At 42.6% G+C, this 19,971-nt stretch overlaps 1 long non-coding RNA gene across 1 annotated transcript; it reads left to right on the top strand.

Annotated features, from left to right (window-relative positions):
- Positions 1 to 312: 312 nt before the first annotated feature.
- On the top strand, positions 313 to 19,438 carry LOC118718524. Its single transcript, XR_004987847.2, has 3 exons — positions 313 to 479; positions 19,297 to 19,300; positions 19,428 to 19,438. It is a non-coding gene; the product is annotated as an uncharacterized LOC118718524 (long non-coding RNA).
- Positions 19,439 to 19,971: the final 533 nt, after the last annotated feature.

Here is a 19,971-nt window from a genome sequence, read left to right as displayed (position 1 = left end):
CAGTTCCACCAGGGCCTCTGGTGGCCAGCCTCAGGGTGATGGCGATGTGGGGTGCGGCTACAGAGTTTGGACAGGTTCAAGCCTGGGACTGAGGAGAGGGCACATCCTCTTGTGGCTGCGTCAAGATCCGGTTTGGAGGGCAGAGCCCTCCCAGCACAGTTATAGCAAACAGCTGTTGTTGTAAACTTGAACCTGTGATCTGAACACGTGACCCCACGGGCCCAAGTGATATAGGCTGCAAGAAAAGCTGCATCAGGTGCATGTAATTGAGTGGGATTGAAACCCAGGAGAAACTTCTTGACCACGCCCTTACTTTGCCTCGTGGCATCTGCTACAAAATAAAGACACGGCTTGTGGTCCGTGGCTCTGTCTCTCCAGGAGGAGGCAGCGTCCCATCGAGACCCAGCTTTCATCCTCTTGTCTGTCTTTTCTGAGCCTTTCACCGCCCCCACTCAGGGTTACTGAACCTGGCAGAGCTGGTGCGGCACATGAGGCACCTTGGGGCTGAGGTGCCATGGCCGTACGAGCCCACCACATGGCGGTACCATAAGATGGTGTTCTAGAGTGGGATCTCCATTTTACATACTATGCTTTCGTTTTACTACTCTTCCAGACTGATCAGACTCACTAACCTAACCGAACTCATAAGAGTCTAGCATGTGCCGAAACCGGTTTGGCTCAATGGATAGAGCATTGGCCTGCGGACTGAAAGGTCCCCGGTTCAATTCCGGTCAAGGGCATGTACATTGGTTGCGGGCACATCTCAGTGGGGGGTGTGCAAGAGGCAGCTGGTCGGTGTTTCTCTCTCATCGACGTTTCTAACTCTCTATCCCTCTCAATTCCTCTGTGTAAAATCAATAAAAATATATTTAAAAAAAATTAAAAAAAGAGTCTAGCATGTACACCAGTAAGCTAATTTACCAGTTTGCCACAGAGACCAGAATATTTGTGTCTGGTGGACAGGACACTCTGAGTCATGGTGTCTGTGTCTCTGCAAGCTATTGTAACTTCATAATCCACAAGATCTTTCTTGATATGGAAACAGGGCAAAGAGAGATGAATAATGATTACAATAACAGAAAAAAGACCTGCCATTGCTGAGTGATTTCTGTTTTTGCTAATTTTCACAATGGCCTTGCAAAGAAGATATTAGCATTTCTGTTTGACAGCTGAAGAAACTGAAAACACAGAGAATTTAAGTATCTTTTTGAGGATTATAAATCCCAGAAACACCGGAGCCACTTTTTCAGGCTGGAGTGAGATCAGATGAACATGTTTTGGCAGAGCTCTCTAGTGACAGGGAGACTTCTGTCCACAGATGCAATGTCTGCACGTTTGGTGGTGCTGGATAAAAAGCCTGCAAATTCTCTTTCTCAAATGCCTTATTATCTAGGCTCCATGCTAAGTGACCCCTTCTGTATCCCGGGGCTTCCATAATTATGCCCAGCACACTTAACTTGTTAGTTACATATATATTCTAATCCAGCCTCCTCCATATTCCGCCAAACACCTTGCTTGGTTGAATTTGTGAATGCCCCCAAGGCTTTTGGGGAAAACAATCACAGACATTTGCTGGGGTGAGACAGAGACCCTGCTAAGGGCTAATAACATTGCTTCATCCAAGTTGATAATCTTTACATGTTGTCCAACATTTATTTTTTAAAAATACATTTTTATGGATTTCAGAGAGGAGGAGAGAGAAAGAGAGAAAGAGAGATAGAGACATCAATGATGAGAGAGAATCATTGATTGGCTGCCTCCTGCACACCCCCTACTGAGGATCCAATCCACAACCTGGGCATGTCCCCCAACTGGGAATCATACCATGACCTCCTGGTTCATAGATTGATGCTCAACCACTGAGCCACTCTGGCCAGGCTGTTGTTCAACATTTATTAAATGAATGCAAGACAAACTGATTTTTATTACTTAAAATTATACCTTTCTATATATTCCAAATAAAATAAATGTTTCTGATATAAATTGACATTTTAGCTTATTTGGAGTTTCCTTTTATTTCACCCTCTGAGGTGGCTGTTATATTTGCTCCAGCTCCTTGGATGTGAAAATGTAGATGTCAAGAGATTTACTAACCAATGTTGCTCCAATGAATTCAATAAAAAGAAAAAAGAAAAAAAGAAATTATTGAAAATAAAGAAAGAGAGTTCCACCGGTGTGGCCAGTGGTTGAGTGCTGTCTGCGAACCAGGAGGTCATGGCTCTGTTCCAGGGTGCAGGCTCGATCCCCAGTGTGGGGTATGCAGGAGGCAGTCGATCAATGATTCTCTCTCACCATTGATGTTTCCATCTCTCTCTCCCTCTCCCTTCCTCTCTGAAATCAATAAAATATATTTTAAATAAAAAATAAATAAAAAGAGAGAAATTAGTAACTTGCCCAAGGTTGTATAATTAGTCGATTAGGTGGAATTTGAACTCAGCCTGTCCAAGTTCAAAGCTAGAGCCTAGCTGCCATGCAAAGATGTGATGGTTTCCTGGTGGGCTGCTTACCTGGCTCTGAGGAAGCAAAGGATTTGATTTAGTAAATAAATTCATTTATACCATTTTATTTCCTCTTCCCCTCCCTTTCCCCAAACCATGGAATACATTTCAATATCTTTTGCAATTTGAAGCACCATGCTTCCAATTTGGCTATGTGGACTTGGGATAGCAGAGAGGGAGTCTTATGAAGATTGTCCAGTGAGCATCCCTCACCCAGATCCCTAGGTTTATGAGTTTATAGAGAAAATATAAACACTGGTACATATTACAGGGAGCCTCAATATCCCCAGAATTTTAGGTGGAAGGGGAGGGAGGCAGGAAACACCAACAAGGTTGTCCCAGGAGCCATGTTGTACCAACTAGCATGTCATCCAGTCCTGGCTGCCTCTCTGTCAGTGGCCAGTAAACCAAGAGGGGGGTCTAAATAAAGCAAGCTTCCCAATGGGGATGGTCACGTGTTTATTCTGGCTGTTGTTTTCTGTTTTTCCAGATTTAGGGGATTTACTCAGGCAATCTGTGCTCCGTTCTTTATTGCCGGTGGCTGTGTTTTGGCAGAGATGTTCACACAGCTGAAAGGCTCTGTGGGAAGAAAAACTGGTGTCTCAGCAGGGGTTCCAAGCAGTTTTATAACTCAGGGAGCAAAGTGCCCTGGACTTTGCACACACCTTCTTTATTTGGTCTGATAATGCTTCCTCGTTAATATATTTAGACACTAAAAGTAGTTAAAACAACTGATGAATACTTCCAGCCACCCAAATTCATCAGGGTCTGTTATAATTGACTAGTGCTCTGGTGCACGGATTCATGAACATTGAAAGGAAATTAATTAGAACGTGGCCTGCAGGGCGGGACTGGGTGAGATGGGCCAGACATGCCCTGGAGCCAACCTCCCACAGTCCCTCCCTGGCCAGCCACACCAGGGACAGCACTGGGGCTTGAAGAGTTCTGAGGACTGAGCAGGGGGTCCCTTTGGCAGGTGGGATCCCTTGGCCTGGCCTGCAGGGATCGGGCCAAAACCAGCTCTCTGACATCCCCAGAGGGGTCCTGGATTATGAGAGGGTGGTTCTCAGGTGACTCCCTCCTCTCTGGTTCCAGGGAGAACCACCACTGCCAAGTCACCACAGCTCAATAGCTTCTGCATTGAGTGTCTGCCTTCTGGTGGTCATTGCATGTCATAGTCACCAGTTGGATGGTTGGACACTCGCTTAGCTTGTAAATTTGTTTATTCATACCAACTCTGTTGGAGTGTCCTCCCTGCTTGTACACAGGATAATTCTTCTAAGTTATGTTTAAACTCTTGACAAGAAAACTTTTTTTTCCTAGATGGAATCTTCCCTGGAAGAACAGCCAAAAAAAAAAAACCAGATAAAATAAGAACTATTGTGACCAGAGCAGTGGAGGAGTCCTGGACCCCAATGTTCTGGCCCTCTTCGTTCATCTGATTCGACTTATGAACACACTGGTCTGTCCCATATTTAAACAGAACAATTCTTTCCTCATCTAAATTACTGTCCCATGTGAGGCGAAATTCCGTCTAAATACAGCTGTTATTCCTTGACAAATTGCCAGTTGTGTATCTCAGGCTAATAGGTGGGCTTGGAGAGCGTGTATTCCCCTGTTAATTGTCATGGAGAAGTCGGTGAGGGACTAGATTGTTCACAGTCTTTGTTGCCTTTGATTTTGGCTAGGCACTCCTCAGAATTGTCACATAAACTGAGTCTCTATCCCAGTTCTCAGGTGACACAAAACTTGTAAATTAATACTATGGTGAGGTTCAAAAGCAGCAGGAAAGACAGTCTGCTGAGAGATTAGACAAGTATAAGAATTTTCAAAGAGGAATATATTTTGCTTTCCTTTCATACCTCTCTTAAAAAATGGGCATTTGTGACTTAACTGCTTTTAGGTGAATTAGGATCACCCCCTATGGCTCTGTTTGCTAAAGAAGTCGAAGTAGTCACCAGAGTGCTTGTGCTTTCTGAATACTGTCAGAATCAATGGTTTAAAGCTAACTACTTTAACCTATTTTAGAGCAACATTTAATTGGTTGGTAGTCAGTAGTTATGTGTAGTTGTATTAATTCATTTATACACTCAGGGCACATTTTCCAACGACATGTGACCTGGAAGTTTTACCAGAACACTACCTAAAATGAATTGTTTCATGGGTACACCATTGAGATTTTAATGATTCAAGGCAAAGGTGGGGCATTTATAAGTCCTTTTATTTTTTTCCCCAGGCCAAAATGCTATCAATGATGTCTTCCAGTGTGGACTTTTGGGACCCAGCTTTGAAGCACACCCAGAGAACTCTGCTTTGAAGGAATGTTGACTTTAACTTAGGAATATTCCTCCTTATTCATCTTCTAGTCTGACATCTTCTGTTCTTGACTTTTATGAGATGATTCAAGTCTATTAAAAACTTGCAGCAAGACGATGTGCTCTGGTTCTTGTCAGCAAATATAACCCTGCATATAACCTGCTTGTCTGTAGAGCTGGGTTTTACTGAAAGAAGTACAGTTCACCCACCCTTCCTAGATGTGTGCTTCACAATGTATGGCCCACGGGCCACCACCATGGAATCACCGAGGAGCTCCCTACAAATGCTAAGTCCCTGGCCCTCCTGTACAGCTCTGAAATCTGAATCTCTGGAATGGGGCGAAGCAGCCTGCGATTGAATGAGCAGGGATACTCACTGAACGGAGACGCCATGCTCTCTTCATTGTGGATCTTCTTGGGGCCAAGCCAGATCGCAGAGTCATTTTTACTAAATTGTGTTCTGGCGCGAAGGCCTTTGGAGACCTTGGGAAGAAACAGATGTGTAGAGAAATCATCAAATGTTCTGAGGAGCCACAGCTGCTGTACAGCCCCCATCTGTTCTCCATCATCGTTGTGAATGCTGGTAGATGGAGCAGCGTGGTTGCTCTCCACTGTCACTGATTCTTAGCTCCCCTCTTTGGCCAGGGCTGACCCCCCTTTTATTCTCCATTGTGTCTCAGAAGAAGTTTCCAGTTACATTTTTACTTGAATATTTATGTTAATCTTTAGACAGAAAAGCTATAGAAATAGAGACACACTCATATAGAGGAGGCAGGCACCTTTATGATGGCAGGGGTGAAGGCAGGAGTGGAAGGTGGAAAGGATTGAGCAAAAAAGAAAAAGAAAGGGTCCTGGCTGGTGGGGCTCAGTTGGTTAGGCATCAGCCCGTGCACCAAGAGGTCCTTGGTTGGATTTCCATTCAGGGAACATGCCCAGGTTTCAGGCTTGCTCCCCAGTAAGGGGCATGCAGTAGGCAGCTGATCAATGTTTGCTCTCACATTGATGTTTCTCTTTCTCCCTCTCCTTTCCTCTGCCTCTAAAAATATCCATAATAATAAATATATATATATACATATATATATATATATATATATATATATTTTTTTTTTTTTTTTCTTTTCTTTTTTTTTTCTTTTTAAAGAGAGAATTCATGGATATAGACAATGGTGTGGTGATCGTAGAGGTGGAGGGGATGGGTGAAGGTGGAAGAGGGCATAGAGGAGGTAAAAGGTGATGAAAAAATAAAGTAAAAAAATAGAAATGCTATATTGTTGTAGCTATTGTAGAAATACTCCATGAGATGCCATCCACTGTGTCACTCAATTAATAGCACATCATTCAGTGTCACTGGGACAATGTTCCTTAGTTCTGCTTGCTGCTACTGACAGCTGTAGCCTCTCAAGTCAGTAAACGTTGTTCCATATGGGCAATGTGAACGCTGTAACTGAGCAGGTTTTTGGCTTTGTTTTGGTAACTTGGCAATTCAGCATTAAATGCGCTGCCCCCCCTCCCCCCCCATACACACACCTTTAAAAATTTTTTTAAAATTTATTTTTAGGGAGAGGAGAAGGGAGAGGGAGAGAGAGAGAAATAGCCATCCAAGAGCAAAACATCTATTGGCTAGCTGCCTCCTGCATGGCCTCTACTGGGGATCCAGCCGTACCTGGGCATAGGCTCTGACTGAGAATCCAACCAGCAGCAGCCCCTCAGTACATGGGAAGATGGCCAACCAACTGAACCAGACTGGTCAGGGCTGGTCCACTTTTAATAACTAACTGTGCATGTCCTGATGGTATATATTTCTAGATGTTAATCTCCTTTGTTTTAATCTCCTTCTGTGACACCAGTTCTCCTTGTGCCATCATTTTTTTTGGTCTTTGGGATAACACATATAAATTATTCAACATACACTTCTGATTCTTTAAATACTTTAGGAGTGAATTTATAAATTCAGTAATGAATAAATAAAACAATAATGCATAACGTTGATCATTTCCCTTGTGCTCTGCATGTAAAAGGCACCGGATAAATATTTGCTGAATGAATGAGTGGCGAATTCTAGAAGGTGTATAAAGAAAATCTGGGCATACACTCTTTAAACAGAGAATATAAGAACAGAAACAATAGTAATGGTAGCTGGCAGTGATTGTGGACAATGTGCTGCAGACATGATCTTACTTAATTTTCACAAGGAATGAATGAGCAAGGTGTACTAATACAGCCAAGGACACTGAGCCATAGAGATGGCAATGACTTCACCAGGTCATCAGAGGGTAGGTGGCAGAGTAAGAAGCTTTGGTACACATGTCAGAACCAAACCCTTGGTTCAGGCATTGGTAAGATCCCAGTTGCTATGGGACTTCGGTTGGCTTCTGCACTCTGTTCCAGGTGTTAATTTACTCTAAGCTTTTAGCTGAAGATGTCCTGTTCTCTGTGATAAAGATAAGATTAATTCAAACTCTTGTTTTACACCCTGGGTGAAAAACAGTGTTTTCCCCAAGATCTCTGCAGATTCTTGGAGGCTTCTGCTCCCACAGTCAATGTTGCTTTGAAGTTTCTCCTTCATGTAGTTCTTAAACTTTTCCCCATCTGTCTTCTTCAGCTGGTCTCTTCTCTCTGCTCTGTGCTGACCCAAGTGGAGCTGATTTCTACAAATTCTCTCTTGGGATGCACTGCGTGTGGCAGGTTTTAGGAAGAGTTGGGGGAGACAGAGAGTATTTATAGGCAGAATCCCCAACCACTTAACGGTGATCATTAGACACACCTTTACTTAAATGACCTTTGGCTACCTTGCCATAGGATATTGTTCATTGGCCTCTCTCTCCAACAGTTGTCAGGTAGTGGCTCAGCACTTCTCTCTTCTTCCCAGCCAGTGGCTCCATGAGCCAGAGTGTTGGAGAAGTTGGAGGTATGGGAGTGCAGCAGGCATTTCATGTTATGTGAGTATAGAAAGTTTAAATTTAAAGGTAAACCTCAATTTGCAGACCAATTGACATGCCTATGGCGTAGGTGATTTTTTTGCTCTTCCTTCCCACTGCCCCAGAAAAGTGGCATCTCTCCCTCATCCTAAATTTTAGTATAGCATATTGCTCAGGTGCGTTAAGACCTTCATGCAAAGGAGTCATTTGAAATACTGATAGGGTCTAAGAAAGAGATAAACTCTAGTGATTATGTAGCTATCTCATTTTAAGCTGGGTGGTTTCTGATTCATGGCTTACAACAAAATTGAAGGAGGGTGTGATTGAGTTGTCATTTAAAAATAAGTTTTGAGAATTCATAACTATGTTCTATTTTTGGTAAATGAAACGCAGGGAGAATCCAGTAGTTGAGTGATGATGCTATACTAAAATGCCTTTATTCCCAAATTCTTATTTAGGTAAGGGATTCAGAATTTTCATTTATTAAAAAAAAGAAAACTCAGGATAGAATTAATGGTGTGTCCTGCGTCATTTTATCAACAAGTTGTAGTCATCAAAAGCTATAGAAAGTTTGCCCTAGCCGGTTTGGCTGAGAGGATAGAGCATTGGCCTGCAAACTGAAGGGTCCTAGGTTTTATTCCAGTCAAGGGCACATGCCCTGGTTGTGGGCTTGATCCCCAGTAGGGAATGTGCAAGAGGCAGCCAATCAATGATTTTCTCTCTCATCATTGATGTTTCTCTCTCTCTCCCTCTTCCTTTCTCTCTGAAATCAATAAAAATATATTTTAAAAGAACTGCAATATCTTTTAAGATGAACATTTTCAATTTCTCTTTTAGTTTTTTATGTAATACTAGAGGCCTGGTGTACAAAATTCATGCACTTGGGGGGTCTCTCAGCCTGGATTGTGAAAGGGTGCAGGCCAGGCAAGGGACCCCACTAGTGCATGATCAGGGCCAAGGAAGGACGCGGGAGATTGGCCAGCTGGGGAGGGACTGACTGTAGGAGAGCTCCAGTGTGTCCAGCCCATCTTGCACTGTCCTGATTGGCCGGACCCCAGCAGAAAGCTAACCTACCAGTCCGAGTGTCTGCCCTCTGGTGGTCAGTGCATGTCATAGTGAGCAGCCTTAACCTATCATTAGCATATTACTCTTTGATTGGTTGAATGGCTAACTGGATGACTGGATACTTAGCATATTAGGCTTTCATTATATAGGACCTGATCATTTTTCTCAGTGGTGTCCTACTAACAATTGTAATAATTCAATCTACACAATTAAAAAAAACAACAACTTGTAAGGTTTTGATTCATAGGAAATAACCAGCTTGAAATTTTAATTTTCATTCATTCAGGATAATCAATAAAAAAGTTTTCAAACATAAAATATATATTAAATTTGAATAAAATCTGATGGCAGGGATAGAATGGAAATATAAGTTTAAGGATAAAATACAAGCATTAACAAAGGTAAGAATAAAGATAAATATCACAAGAAATGATGTTCCAACATTTTCCTGATGCACCTCAAGAGATCACCTTGCCCCCTGGTGCAAATGTGCCCAGGTCCCTTTGGAGGGTCCTGCCATAATTCAGTGGGAAGGTACATCTCCTCCGTGTGCTTGAGGAAGGGATGAAGTGAGGATGATACATGATCAGAATCCTGCACAAGTCATGCTATGAATTGGGTGTTTCACATACGTTGACCTTGTAGTTATTACTTAGTTTTTCTTTTTTCAATTTAGTTGCTCTTCACTAAAAAATGAAAATGCTTTATGAATACTAACCAATAAAAACAATGTTATCTCTTCTTCCCAGATGGTGCAATAAAGGTCTAAAAATATCAAGGAACTTTTCTGAAATATTAAAAGTAATTGGAAGAAAGAGGTATAGGGTTCTAAAGTCCTCATTATGGGTTATTAGATTGTAATTTGTAACTAAAGGTGTGAGGTGAAGATTTTAGCGTTATGGTTTAGTGTCACTTGTTATAACGATCCTGCTGAATAACAAACTCTTTCTTTTGATATTTTGAAACAGGCCCAATCAAGTTTCCCCTTGCTAGGTCTCACCGTCCCCTCCAGGTAACAGGGTACAGAACTATAGAACAAAATTGAAGTCAGGATTCTGACAGGGGCACATGTCTTAAAAATAGAGATTTTAATCACATGTGTGGGTTACTCCCAACGGCATGGAGCTCAAGTGAGGTGAGCTTGCCCACACTACAGAGAGTCAGGGAAACTGTAGGGGGTGTGGCATAAAGGGGGAGGGGGAGCAGTATGATGGTGGACACAGGTTGCTAATTCAGATAAGGTCTTAATCCTATCTATAGCCGGTTATTTTCCCCAGAATATAATCACCTGTAAATTTAGGGGTCAGTAGCTGTCCTGTTCAAACAGGAATCGTTAATAACACCTGCACTGTGATCCTATAGAGACAGGAGTGAATCCTTGACTTTGAGAAGGTTGGAGTGGAGAATGGGGCAACTGATGCCACTCTGATCTTCCCTCAGATATAATTCACATGCCATAAAGCTGACTCTTGAAGTATACAATTCAGAGGTTTTGTTTTAAAGTATATTCTCAGTGTCAGGCAACCATTACCACTATATAATTCCAGAATATATATTTTTAAATAAAGTGCATGTTATTGAGAGTTTATTTTAGTTGACTAAATGCTGATGGCTAGGTTAGTCAAGATCCAATTATGCTGGACCTTAACCTTTTTCTGTCTAATCCAGAAGCCATTGAAATTGGGATTAAGAAATAAAAGAATCTCTACCCTAGTTGGCATAGCTCAGTAGTTGAGCATTGATCTATGAACCAGAAGGTCACAGTTTGATTCCCAGTCAAACATTCCATGGTTGCTGGCTTGATCCCCAGTCCGGGATGTGCAAGAGATCGCCAATCAATGATTTTCCCTCATCATTGATGTTTCTATCTTTCTCTCCCTCTCCCTTTCTCTCTGAAATCAATAATAAAGTATTTTTTTAAAAAAAAAGAATAAAGAATCTCTATTTATTATGCATCAGGGTGTGAAGAGAAAGTGTTTATTTACTTGTCTCATCTACATATTTTCAAATGTTAGAGGCATTGCCAGTTGATTATTTATTGTCATGACCATATCACAATTGTATTTCAGAAATATTTCCTAAGGTCATTTATGGTTTGACTTCAACTAATCACTAGTCTAGTGGATTTTAAACTGAGCTCTGAGGTGCTATTGGGTATGGTAAGAAAATCAAAGGCACTGCAGAAATATTTTATAATTCAAGTTCAAGGTACTCAAAACTAGGTAGTACTAGTTAAGGATAGGTTACACTTTCAGCACAAGGTAGTGATACATTCTGTTAAAATAATATCTTTGTGAAGCTGAGATTTGACAGCAGCTCTGATAGAAAGCAAGTACTCCATGAAAATCAATGTGGACAGGAAGTGAGGGTGGCCTTGTTCAATCTGATTTAACGGTTTGAGAAGTTGTGTGATACCCAGCTGATATGCACATCCCCCAAATAACTAATGAAAGTTATTTAAGAATGAAATAAAGCCACATTTTGTTTGGTTTCTTTTTTGGTTATTTCTTTGGGGCTCACAGGTGCATGAAGGAAATTACTGAGATGCAGAGGTTTCAATAAACCAAGAAGTTTGGGAACTCTTGTGTCTTGTTTTTTTTTCCCCCTCTCTCCTAAATTTTAATTTTTTTCCTTTGAATTCTCATTATCTCTGAACTATGTCCTGCCCACTCACGGGTCTTGTCCTTGCATGTGTCTCATTGACTTGGAGTTCTCCTTTTCGCAGCATTCTTTCCCCTGGAGAACTTTTTTTTTTTTTTTTTTTTTTTTTACCCTTTAAGACTCTGATTAGGTATCTCTTCCTCTGGGAAGCTTTCCTGGGCCTCTCCAGGTATAACTGGTAGCTGGATCTTCAGAGCTCTCACAAAATCCAGTTCCTTTTCCCCTCTGCTGTGCACCGAGGGGCACTGGGCCTTAATCCATCTGGATTGCTCTACGTCTTCTACCCGTCTGTTTCACAGCCACAGAAACCACATTTTAGCACCTCCGCCCCCCAGTACAGTGCCCAGCACACTGTGAATGGCCATCAACTGTGTGAATGGGCTGAATGACAGCACAAAGTATTTATCAAGCTACCTACCTACCACCTCTTCGTTGGGACTCACATTTTTCATTGGGAAATTTACAGAGGAGCCACCTGACTACAGATCGTGGCCATTTCAATTTCCTGGCGACAACCTCGCAGCATGTGTGAGACGAGAACGTTGTGCCAATCTCAGGACTTCTTTTTTAAAAATAATAAGAGTTCACTTCAAGTTCAGCCTGAATTGGGTGTAAATGAAATAAAATTGATAGCAGATGAAAGCTCAACAGGTTTCAGAATAATTATATACTTGTTAGGATGTTCTCCCTAATTGAAGCACTAGCTCAATGAACCTCAGCTTCTGGAACTTCTGCTGGGGTAACTGGCAGGCACATCTGTTTGGGGTGAATCTGCATATTTACTCGTTTGCCAAAAATGTAAAATAGAGCCCTGGATTAGTTTCAGCTCACTTAATCACTTCCAAGCTTGAAGAATCAGCTGCATATAATGCCTCCCCTCCTCTGAACATGACAAATTTCACCCACAAGCAAACATTCAGAAAAGGCAACTTCAGAGCAGGCTGTTTGGAATGGTGACGCCCAGAGACGCGACATCCTCTGATGAATGCTTATGACTCTCGTTTTTTATCTAAACAGGAGCCGAGTGCTCACACCAGAGAGGAAGCTGATAAAAGGAAACTCTTTAGAAGCTCTTATTTCCAAGAGGAGGGTGAAACTTGTATTTTCCTTAAGCCAGGCCCTTTTACTCACATTTCCTCCCCGTTGGCGATGTGTGCATGAACAGATTAGTATTTGCTTCAGGGCTTCAAAAGCTGTGCTTGTGACAGAATTCAAGTTTAACCTTCATCAGTCCCCGTGGTGTTCTCTCCAAAATAACTTCTGTGACAGTGCTTTAATGCCATGCTCATGTTACATTATCACGGTTCTTAAAATTATAGTAATCCTCCCATCCCTTAGATTAACTTCCTATTATATTGTACTTGGCAGACTCAGGTTATCTTCAAATGTTCTACGAAAATAAAACTTTAACTGGCAAGTCCACAGAGCAGGAACCATCCTGCAGAGAGATGAGAAATGTCATAAAGAACAGGCTTCTCTTCCTCTTCCTTCAGTTACTTCTCCTGGTTAGTGTTTATGTAACTCTGACATCAGAGCATAAAGGGCTGTGAGTTACTTTGGGAATGAAAATTCATTTATAGAAATTGTCCTTCCCTGTAAGGCCCGCTTCACCATGTGTGGTGGGAGGCCTGTTGTTCCTTCTCCCCAGGCTCCCACCTGTTTCATTGAATTGCACTGTGTATCAAGTATCATCTGTACCCCTACTATGTGCCAGATGTTCCTAGAAACTCCATGTTTAGCAGTGAAGAAGACAATTTTTCTGCCCCTAAGAATTTAAAATCTAATGGGAGACACAGACTTGAAAGTAGTTTAATCTATAAAAACCAAGATCATTATAAAATGACTAGAGGCCCGATGCATGAAATTCATGTAAGAGTGGGCCTCCCTTCCCCTGGCTGTCAGCATTGGCTTCCCTCTGGCACCCGGGACCTGGGTTTCCCTCCGGTCGCCAGCAGGCACCTGGGTCCGGGCTTCCCTCGCAGCCCCAGCTTCGTCCAGAAGGTTGTCTGGAAGGACATCTGGTCTAATTAGCATATTATACTTTTATTATTATAGATGCTATGGTTGAAACAGAGTTATGGAAAAGGACTAACTTGGGGCCACAGTGGGAGTGCTGGTGGTCAGGGAAGGCTTTCCTAAAGATGAAGCCAAGGGTGAAAAGGAGCCAGCTTTGAGGAGACTCAGGGAAGAGCAGCACAGACACAGGGAACAGTAAGTGCAAGGAGCCTGAGAACTGAGCAATGCTAATTTCTGTCATTCCACCCATCGCCTCTTCCCTGTCTTCCACCACAGCTCCCAGGGCTCTGTTTCCCATTAATATTTCTTGTATGTAAATTGACCAAAGAGCCTGAAAGGCATGGTTCAGGGGTTGAGCATCGATCTATGAACCAGGAAATCACAGTTCAGTTCCCAGTCAGGGCATGTGCCCAGGTTGTGGGCTCAATCCCCAATGTGGGGTGTGCAGGAGGTAGCCGATCAATGATTCTCTCTCATCAATGATGCCTATATTTATATCTCTCTCCCTCCTTCCCTCTTTGAAATCAATAAAAATACATTAAAAATTAAATAAAACTGACCAAAGATTCAATCAGCTGGAAATTCTCAGTGAACCAAAAAGGTATAAGTGACTTAAGGAGCCAGCTATACTGAAGACCCAGAAGACGGGGATCTTAACAAATTATCTGAACTAACATTTGGGTACATGAAAAATAAAAATATATAAGCTCTTCTAGGAGATACCTTCCTGGGGCAGGTCTGTGTTTTATTAGAGAAACTTGCAGACCCCTGAAGACATGCCCTGTTCTAACATCCTGTGAAATCTCCCTAAATAACCACACATTATGTACAAAGAGGAGGAGTTGCTATTTTGCTTGTCTTGTGCCCCCCTGGGAGGTCTCTGAAAAGTTGCTAGCCCCTTGGATTCTTTTTGGGTTACCTTGCTCACCAGAGCCTGTCCACAATGAAATAAGAACCACCAATAATTTAGGATTATTAATCTTTTGTTCATATAGGCATTTTACTTTTCTTTGCTTAAAAAATAATGGGCAGAAGGTGGAAGAACTGAGATGTTTTGGTGAAATGATCTCAGTTACCAGATTATCCTACACACTCTCTTTGTTGCTGTAAAGTCTGTCCAAAAATCCATATTTCAACTTCTCTACTTTAGTAACTTACTAAGTGAAATACTCTGAACAAAATTGAACATTTCTTTAAAGGTTGAAGCTACTGCAGTGCCTCAGGCCATCATAACATTCAGACCCTGCCCCGGTCTCTTCTGGAAAATCCATGGGAAATACAGCCAAGTCTGCACTGAACCCAGGGCATGACAGGCACAGTTCTTTTAAAAATAAATTTTAAAATAATCTGCTTTTCTTATGATCCATGTTTTCCCCCAAAGTCACAAGTTATAAAAAATTCAGAAGGGTTTATGTTTCTGCTTTAAACTTACTGCCAAGTGACATGCAGTAATCACTCTTTGTTTGGAGCTTCCCAGCAGTGGAGAAGTCAAGTTCATTACTAAATGACATCCCAGAAGAGAGACAATTCACAAACCTCTTATCTTTATTTATTTTTCTTTTACCCCCACAGGGAATCTCCTAGCCTGATGCTATTAGGAGACAGAACATGACCTCCCACAATACCGTAATATTTCTACAGTTGGTGTGTTTAGTCTTTTTAATAAACAGTGTTGGAAAAATTGGACAGCTATATGCAAAAAATGAAACTAGACTACCTCCATATAACATATACAAGAATAAATTCAAAATGGATTAAAGACTTAATGTAAGACCTGAAACCATAAAAATTCCAGAAGAAAGAATAGGCAGTAAACTTTTTGATATTTCTCTTGGCAATACATTTTTTCCTGATATATCTCCTGGGGCAAGAGAAATGAAAGAAAAAAAATGAAATGACATCAAATTAAAAAGTTAAAAAACTGGGAACCACTCTTGAAAAGTCCACACCTCTCAGGTTGGTCTCTCAGAGAGACTGTTGGGCTCCATCACAACTCCATGAACATGGGCCATGCCCAGTTCTTGCAGCATTCAGTCCTGGTAGAGAGCCCAGGTGGTGAGGGGAGAGGAAGCCACTGGGTTCACCACGTTTGCAGTTGCAGGTTCAAGGCTTGGCCCTCACTACCTGTTTATTTCTAGCGAGATCCCAAGGATTTAAAGCAAAATAATTAAATAGAGAAGAATCAGGTATAATCAGGAAAATAATCTAGTTTTAGTAACAGGTAAATACCTCACTTTTAATTTTCTGAAGGTGAGAATAAATGAAGGGGAAAAAATTGCTAAACTAGTGGAACTGCTTAATTCAATTTTGCCCATTGTTTCATGGACATGGTTCAAAGATTTCCAAATTAATCCCACAAAAAGAGTAAGTTGTCTTGTTAGGGAAATATCAACCCCTCCTGGTCCATTCATCATTCCGGGGCAACAGAGCGAAATCACATCTGTCTAAACATACAAAAGGAGTTAGAAAGGCTTACTGTAGAAGTAAAGCTAGCATTTACAACAAAGGTAGAAGGGAACTGTAGAAACCCATCTGGCAGTGACGGGGAATGAAGAACAACTTAGGACACACATGGGATGCTTGCAAAAATACAGAAGAACTGATGAAGGAGGCCCGAGACAGTTATGAAAAACGATCAGGGGCAGAAGAGGCAATAAATTAGAGCTCAAAGAAATGAAAAATGAACATTCTAAAACTCTCTTCATAAGGAGTTCTCCAACCACTGAACAAAACACAGATAAATGATAGCATGTGTTCACGTAAGTGATTTTAAGGGCTTATTGCGGGTTGTAAGAGAAATACTAGAGCAAGGAAACGGTTACTAACATTTGTTTTAGAAAAAGGACAGAGAGAATTAAGATCCACTTCAGATCAAAAAGTCAATGTTCTCCAGGAGCCATGGAAACAACTAAATAGCGCTTAGAGATAACAAAGTAATTGATGCTAAAGGAAATGCATTGTCCCATTCTCATTTTCTTCTGACTGTGGGTTTTGGAGCCAAGAATTGATGAGCTAGTTAGAGACGGGGCTAAATATCAAACTAAATATATTAGATCATGAATTTTAGTCCTGGCCTTGTTACAGAAGAGGTCCTTGATCTTGGCCAAATCGTTTCATTTCTCTGTGTCTCACTGTTTTAAATCTATGCACTGGCTTGCTTTCTTACTCAGGAAGTCTTTATGAAGCATGCTTTACTTTTTTAAAAATATATTTTATTGATTTTTTACAGAGAGGAAGGAAGAGGGATAGAGAGTTAGAAACATCGATGAGAGAGAATCATCGATCAGCTGCCTCCTGCACATCTCCTACTGGGGATGTGCCCAAAACCAGGTACATGCCCTTGACCAGAATCAAACCTGTGACCTTTCAGTCTGCAGGCTGACACTCTATCCACTGGTTAGGATTGAAGGTCGAATTATGTGCGAGGCTGGATGACCCAGCATGCCTTTTGCTGCGTGCCCTGCACTGCTGCAGCCTACAAAGGGGAGGCTACATTGGTTAGGCTTTCCGAGAAGTGGGACGTTCCAGTAATGTGGAGTGAAAGTTCCTTGGCCTCATTTAGTAGTACCCTGTTTCCCTGAAAATAAGACAGTGTCTTATATTAATTTTTTTCTCCCAAAATTGCGCTAGGTCTTATTTTCGGAGGATGTCTTATTTTCGGGGAAACACGGTAGAAGAATATCAGCATCAAGAAGTTATTTCCATGTTAAAAATGCATAATTAAACCTCACTGCCTTCTGCTCTTCTGAAATACAAACTTGCTCAAGGAGATTAGATACTCGAATAAGACTAGTTAACATTCGAGGAATACATGTTAGGTCTGGAGAACAGCCTTAGGATTTTTGTGTTTAGTACTCAGCACCATCTTGTGAGTTCATAATGAGCTCCTTTTACAGGTGGGTAAACAGAGGCTTAAAGAGTGTAGAAACTTGACGAGGTCATGAGATTGCCCACTGAGCTTGTCCCTGTAGCCCACTGCTTAACCTTTCCTGCAGAGAGAGATCTAAAGGACCAGAACTGAGTTTCTATAGTCTCAGGACTGGGTCCTACCAGGGAGAGGCAAGACTGGGGAGGCATCTACCCACAGAGTGATTGGCTGGGGGGTGGAATTGGGGAAGAACACTGGGTGGTGAGGCCTGGGAGGTGGGAACAGAAGCAGAAGAGGTTCTGGAACGTCATAGCCTGGAGAACAACTGGACCTTCCCCACACCGAACCTCAGCCTCTCCACCCCCCACACCAAGGCCAGGGAAAGGAGGGGCACACCTCTTCCCTTAGGCGCTTTGTGACTGCCCTTTTCCTTTCAAAGCTGTCAATTCCATCGTGATTAATGCAAGTCGTGATGCATGTGATAATATAAAATGATGGCATGCAAATATGTGGAGCTTTTAAATGTACTTAGCGTAGATGAATAACGATAATAGCCACCGTTTCTTAATGTTTGCTATGTGAAAAGCACTATGAGACGTTTTAAAGGTTACATAAAATATTCCTCCATTTTAGGAACTTGCCTAACTTGAAGAACTTGCCTACACTAAGGTCACTCACTGGGTCAGGGGTGGCAAAACCAGGAAATGAGCATAGTCTGACCATTTCCAAAGCTTCTAGTTCTTAAATCGCACCCCTCCTCAAGGTCAAGGGCAAGTGGAAGGGAACATGTCATTTGCCTCACAGCCCAGGGCAGACTGGATTTCAGACCTGATAGCTGTTAGCGTGATGCAGCAAAGAAGCAAGATCGGGGGAAACTTGGCTGGATTGACTGTGTCCTGGGCCACCTTCTGTCAGGAGGCTGGAATCAGCACAGGCCTTTAATGGAGAGACACTTAGTACCTCTCAGTGATGGACTGGATGTTTGGGTAGGAGGGGCCTACAGAGATGTGGTTGGGGAATCCCGACATCCCTCAGGCTGCACCTGTAACTGTGACTAATTCCAGGGAGTGCCCTTGATTCTCCAGGCTGCCCTCAGCAGCCCTATCTCTTCTGTTCCAGGGGGCAGCACAGGGGACGAAGGGTATCTCAGGGATGCTGTGGTGCTTCTGAGAGCTAGGGGACTCAGGCTGCAGGAAGGTCTGCTTTCCAGTAGCTTTGTGCAAAGTTCAATGAGTGATATGCACCCCTCTCTCCCCATGCCTCCTACCTCCCAATCAGAGGAAGAGGTTGAGCCAGGGAACCTGGAATGATATTTTCAGCAGGGTGAAGCAGAAAGGATGTTAACTCTGTTTGTCTGCTGTGTGATCTTGAACTTTTAGCTTAACCTCTCTGAGCCTTGATTCCCCCCCAACCCTTATGGGTAAGATGGGAATAACATTTTAACTTTGTAATGTAAGGGAGAGGATTCACTGAATCTTGCCCATCTGGTATATCCTGCCCTTGCATACACCTACTTGCTCAAGCCAGAGATGGGGGGCCTTATCCTTGGCTCTTTCTCCTTCCTCACAAACCCCATCCCTAATCCCATCCTTACCAGTCTCAGTGACTCATTTCTTCCTGACCTTGGAACTACTCTGCCCTGCCCCTCACACCTCCCACTCCCTCATTGTTTACTCTGCAGCCAGAGTGATCTTCCAAAAAACACAACTTTTAATGTTTTTTTAAAAAATGTTTTGGTAGCTTCCCATTTATGTCCTCTCCAGCCTCATTCTCTCCTCCCTACCCGAAACCCGCTGTTCCTGCCAGCTGAAGGCTTTTGATTTCTTAGGTCCCCTGGGCTCCTGTTCAGCTGCAATCTTGCTCTGTTGGGGGCATCTTATTGCCCTCCTCATGTTCTTCCTCTGTCAGCCCTCAGCATGGAACACCCCCTATTGGAAGTGCCCTCTGAGCCCAAGGCATGTCCCCAACTCAGCACCCATCACTCTGTGCTAGAGCTGTCTGTTTACTGGTCCACATACCTCACTGAGCTCTGAGAGCTACAGAGTCAGGGACTATCCCCAGCACTTGTGATACCAATGGGCCATAGGGGTATGCCATAAATATTTGATTGAATATGGATATAACATGCCAGGGATAGCGCCTGACACAGAATAGGTGTCAAATAAATGGTAGTGGCTATTTTTTAGCGTTTCAGCTCTAATATCCTGGAATTACATAAAACTGACTCATTGCACAGCTCCCATTTGGTTGGCACAGATTTTACTGTGGTGAGCCCACATGTGTGCACCATTTAGAAACCAAATGTACACTGCAAACGCAAAGACTCCCCACTTACAAGGGGAGGCAGGCCGGTGCAGGACAAATGGCTGGATCTGGGGCAGTCCTGACAGCTAACCCGCCGTGGCTCCCACGGGGCCCCAGGGCACCTGTCTGCAGATGTGATGTGCTTTCTCATGGGTCTGTGCCCTGAGGTTTCCTTCTCTCAGTGTCGGTCCCATACTTTGTGCTCAGGAGCCTTTCTTGATTTCCCAGCCGAGTGTTACTTCTTTTCTCCACCCTCAAAGCACCTCTCCTTGTGCTGTATTGACATTGGCAGGTGGAGCAAAGACAGTTCATGAGTAATAAGCTCC

This window comes from Pipistrellus kuhlii, unplaced genomic scaffold (genome assembly GCF_014108245.1).
Source record: "Pipistrellus kuhlii isolate mPipKuh1 unplaced genomic scaffold, mPipKuh1.p scaffold_m20_p_14, whole genome shotgun sequence".
NCBI classification, from domain to species: domain Eukaryota; kingdom Metazoa; phylum Chordata; class Mammalia; order Chiroptera; family Vespertilionidae; genus Pipistrellus; species Pipistrellus kuhlii.
The sequence above is the reverse complement of the archived record's forward strand: the minus strand, read 5'-3'. Positions and strand labels throughout refer to the sequence as shown.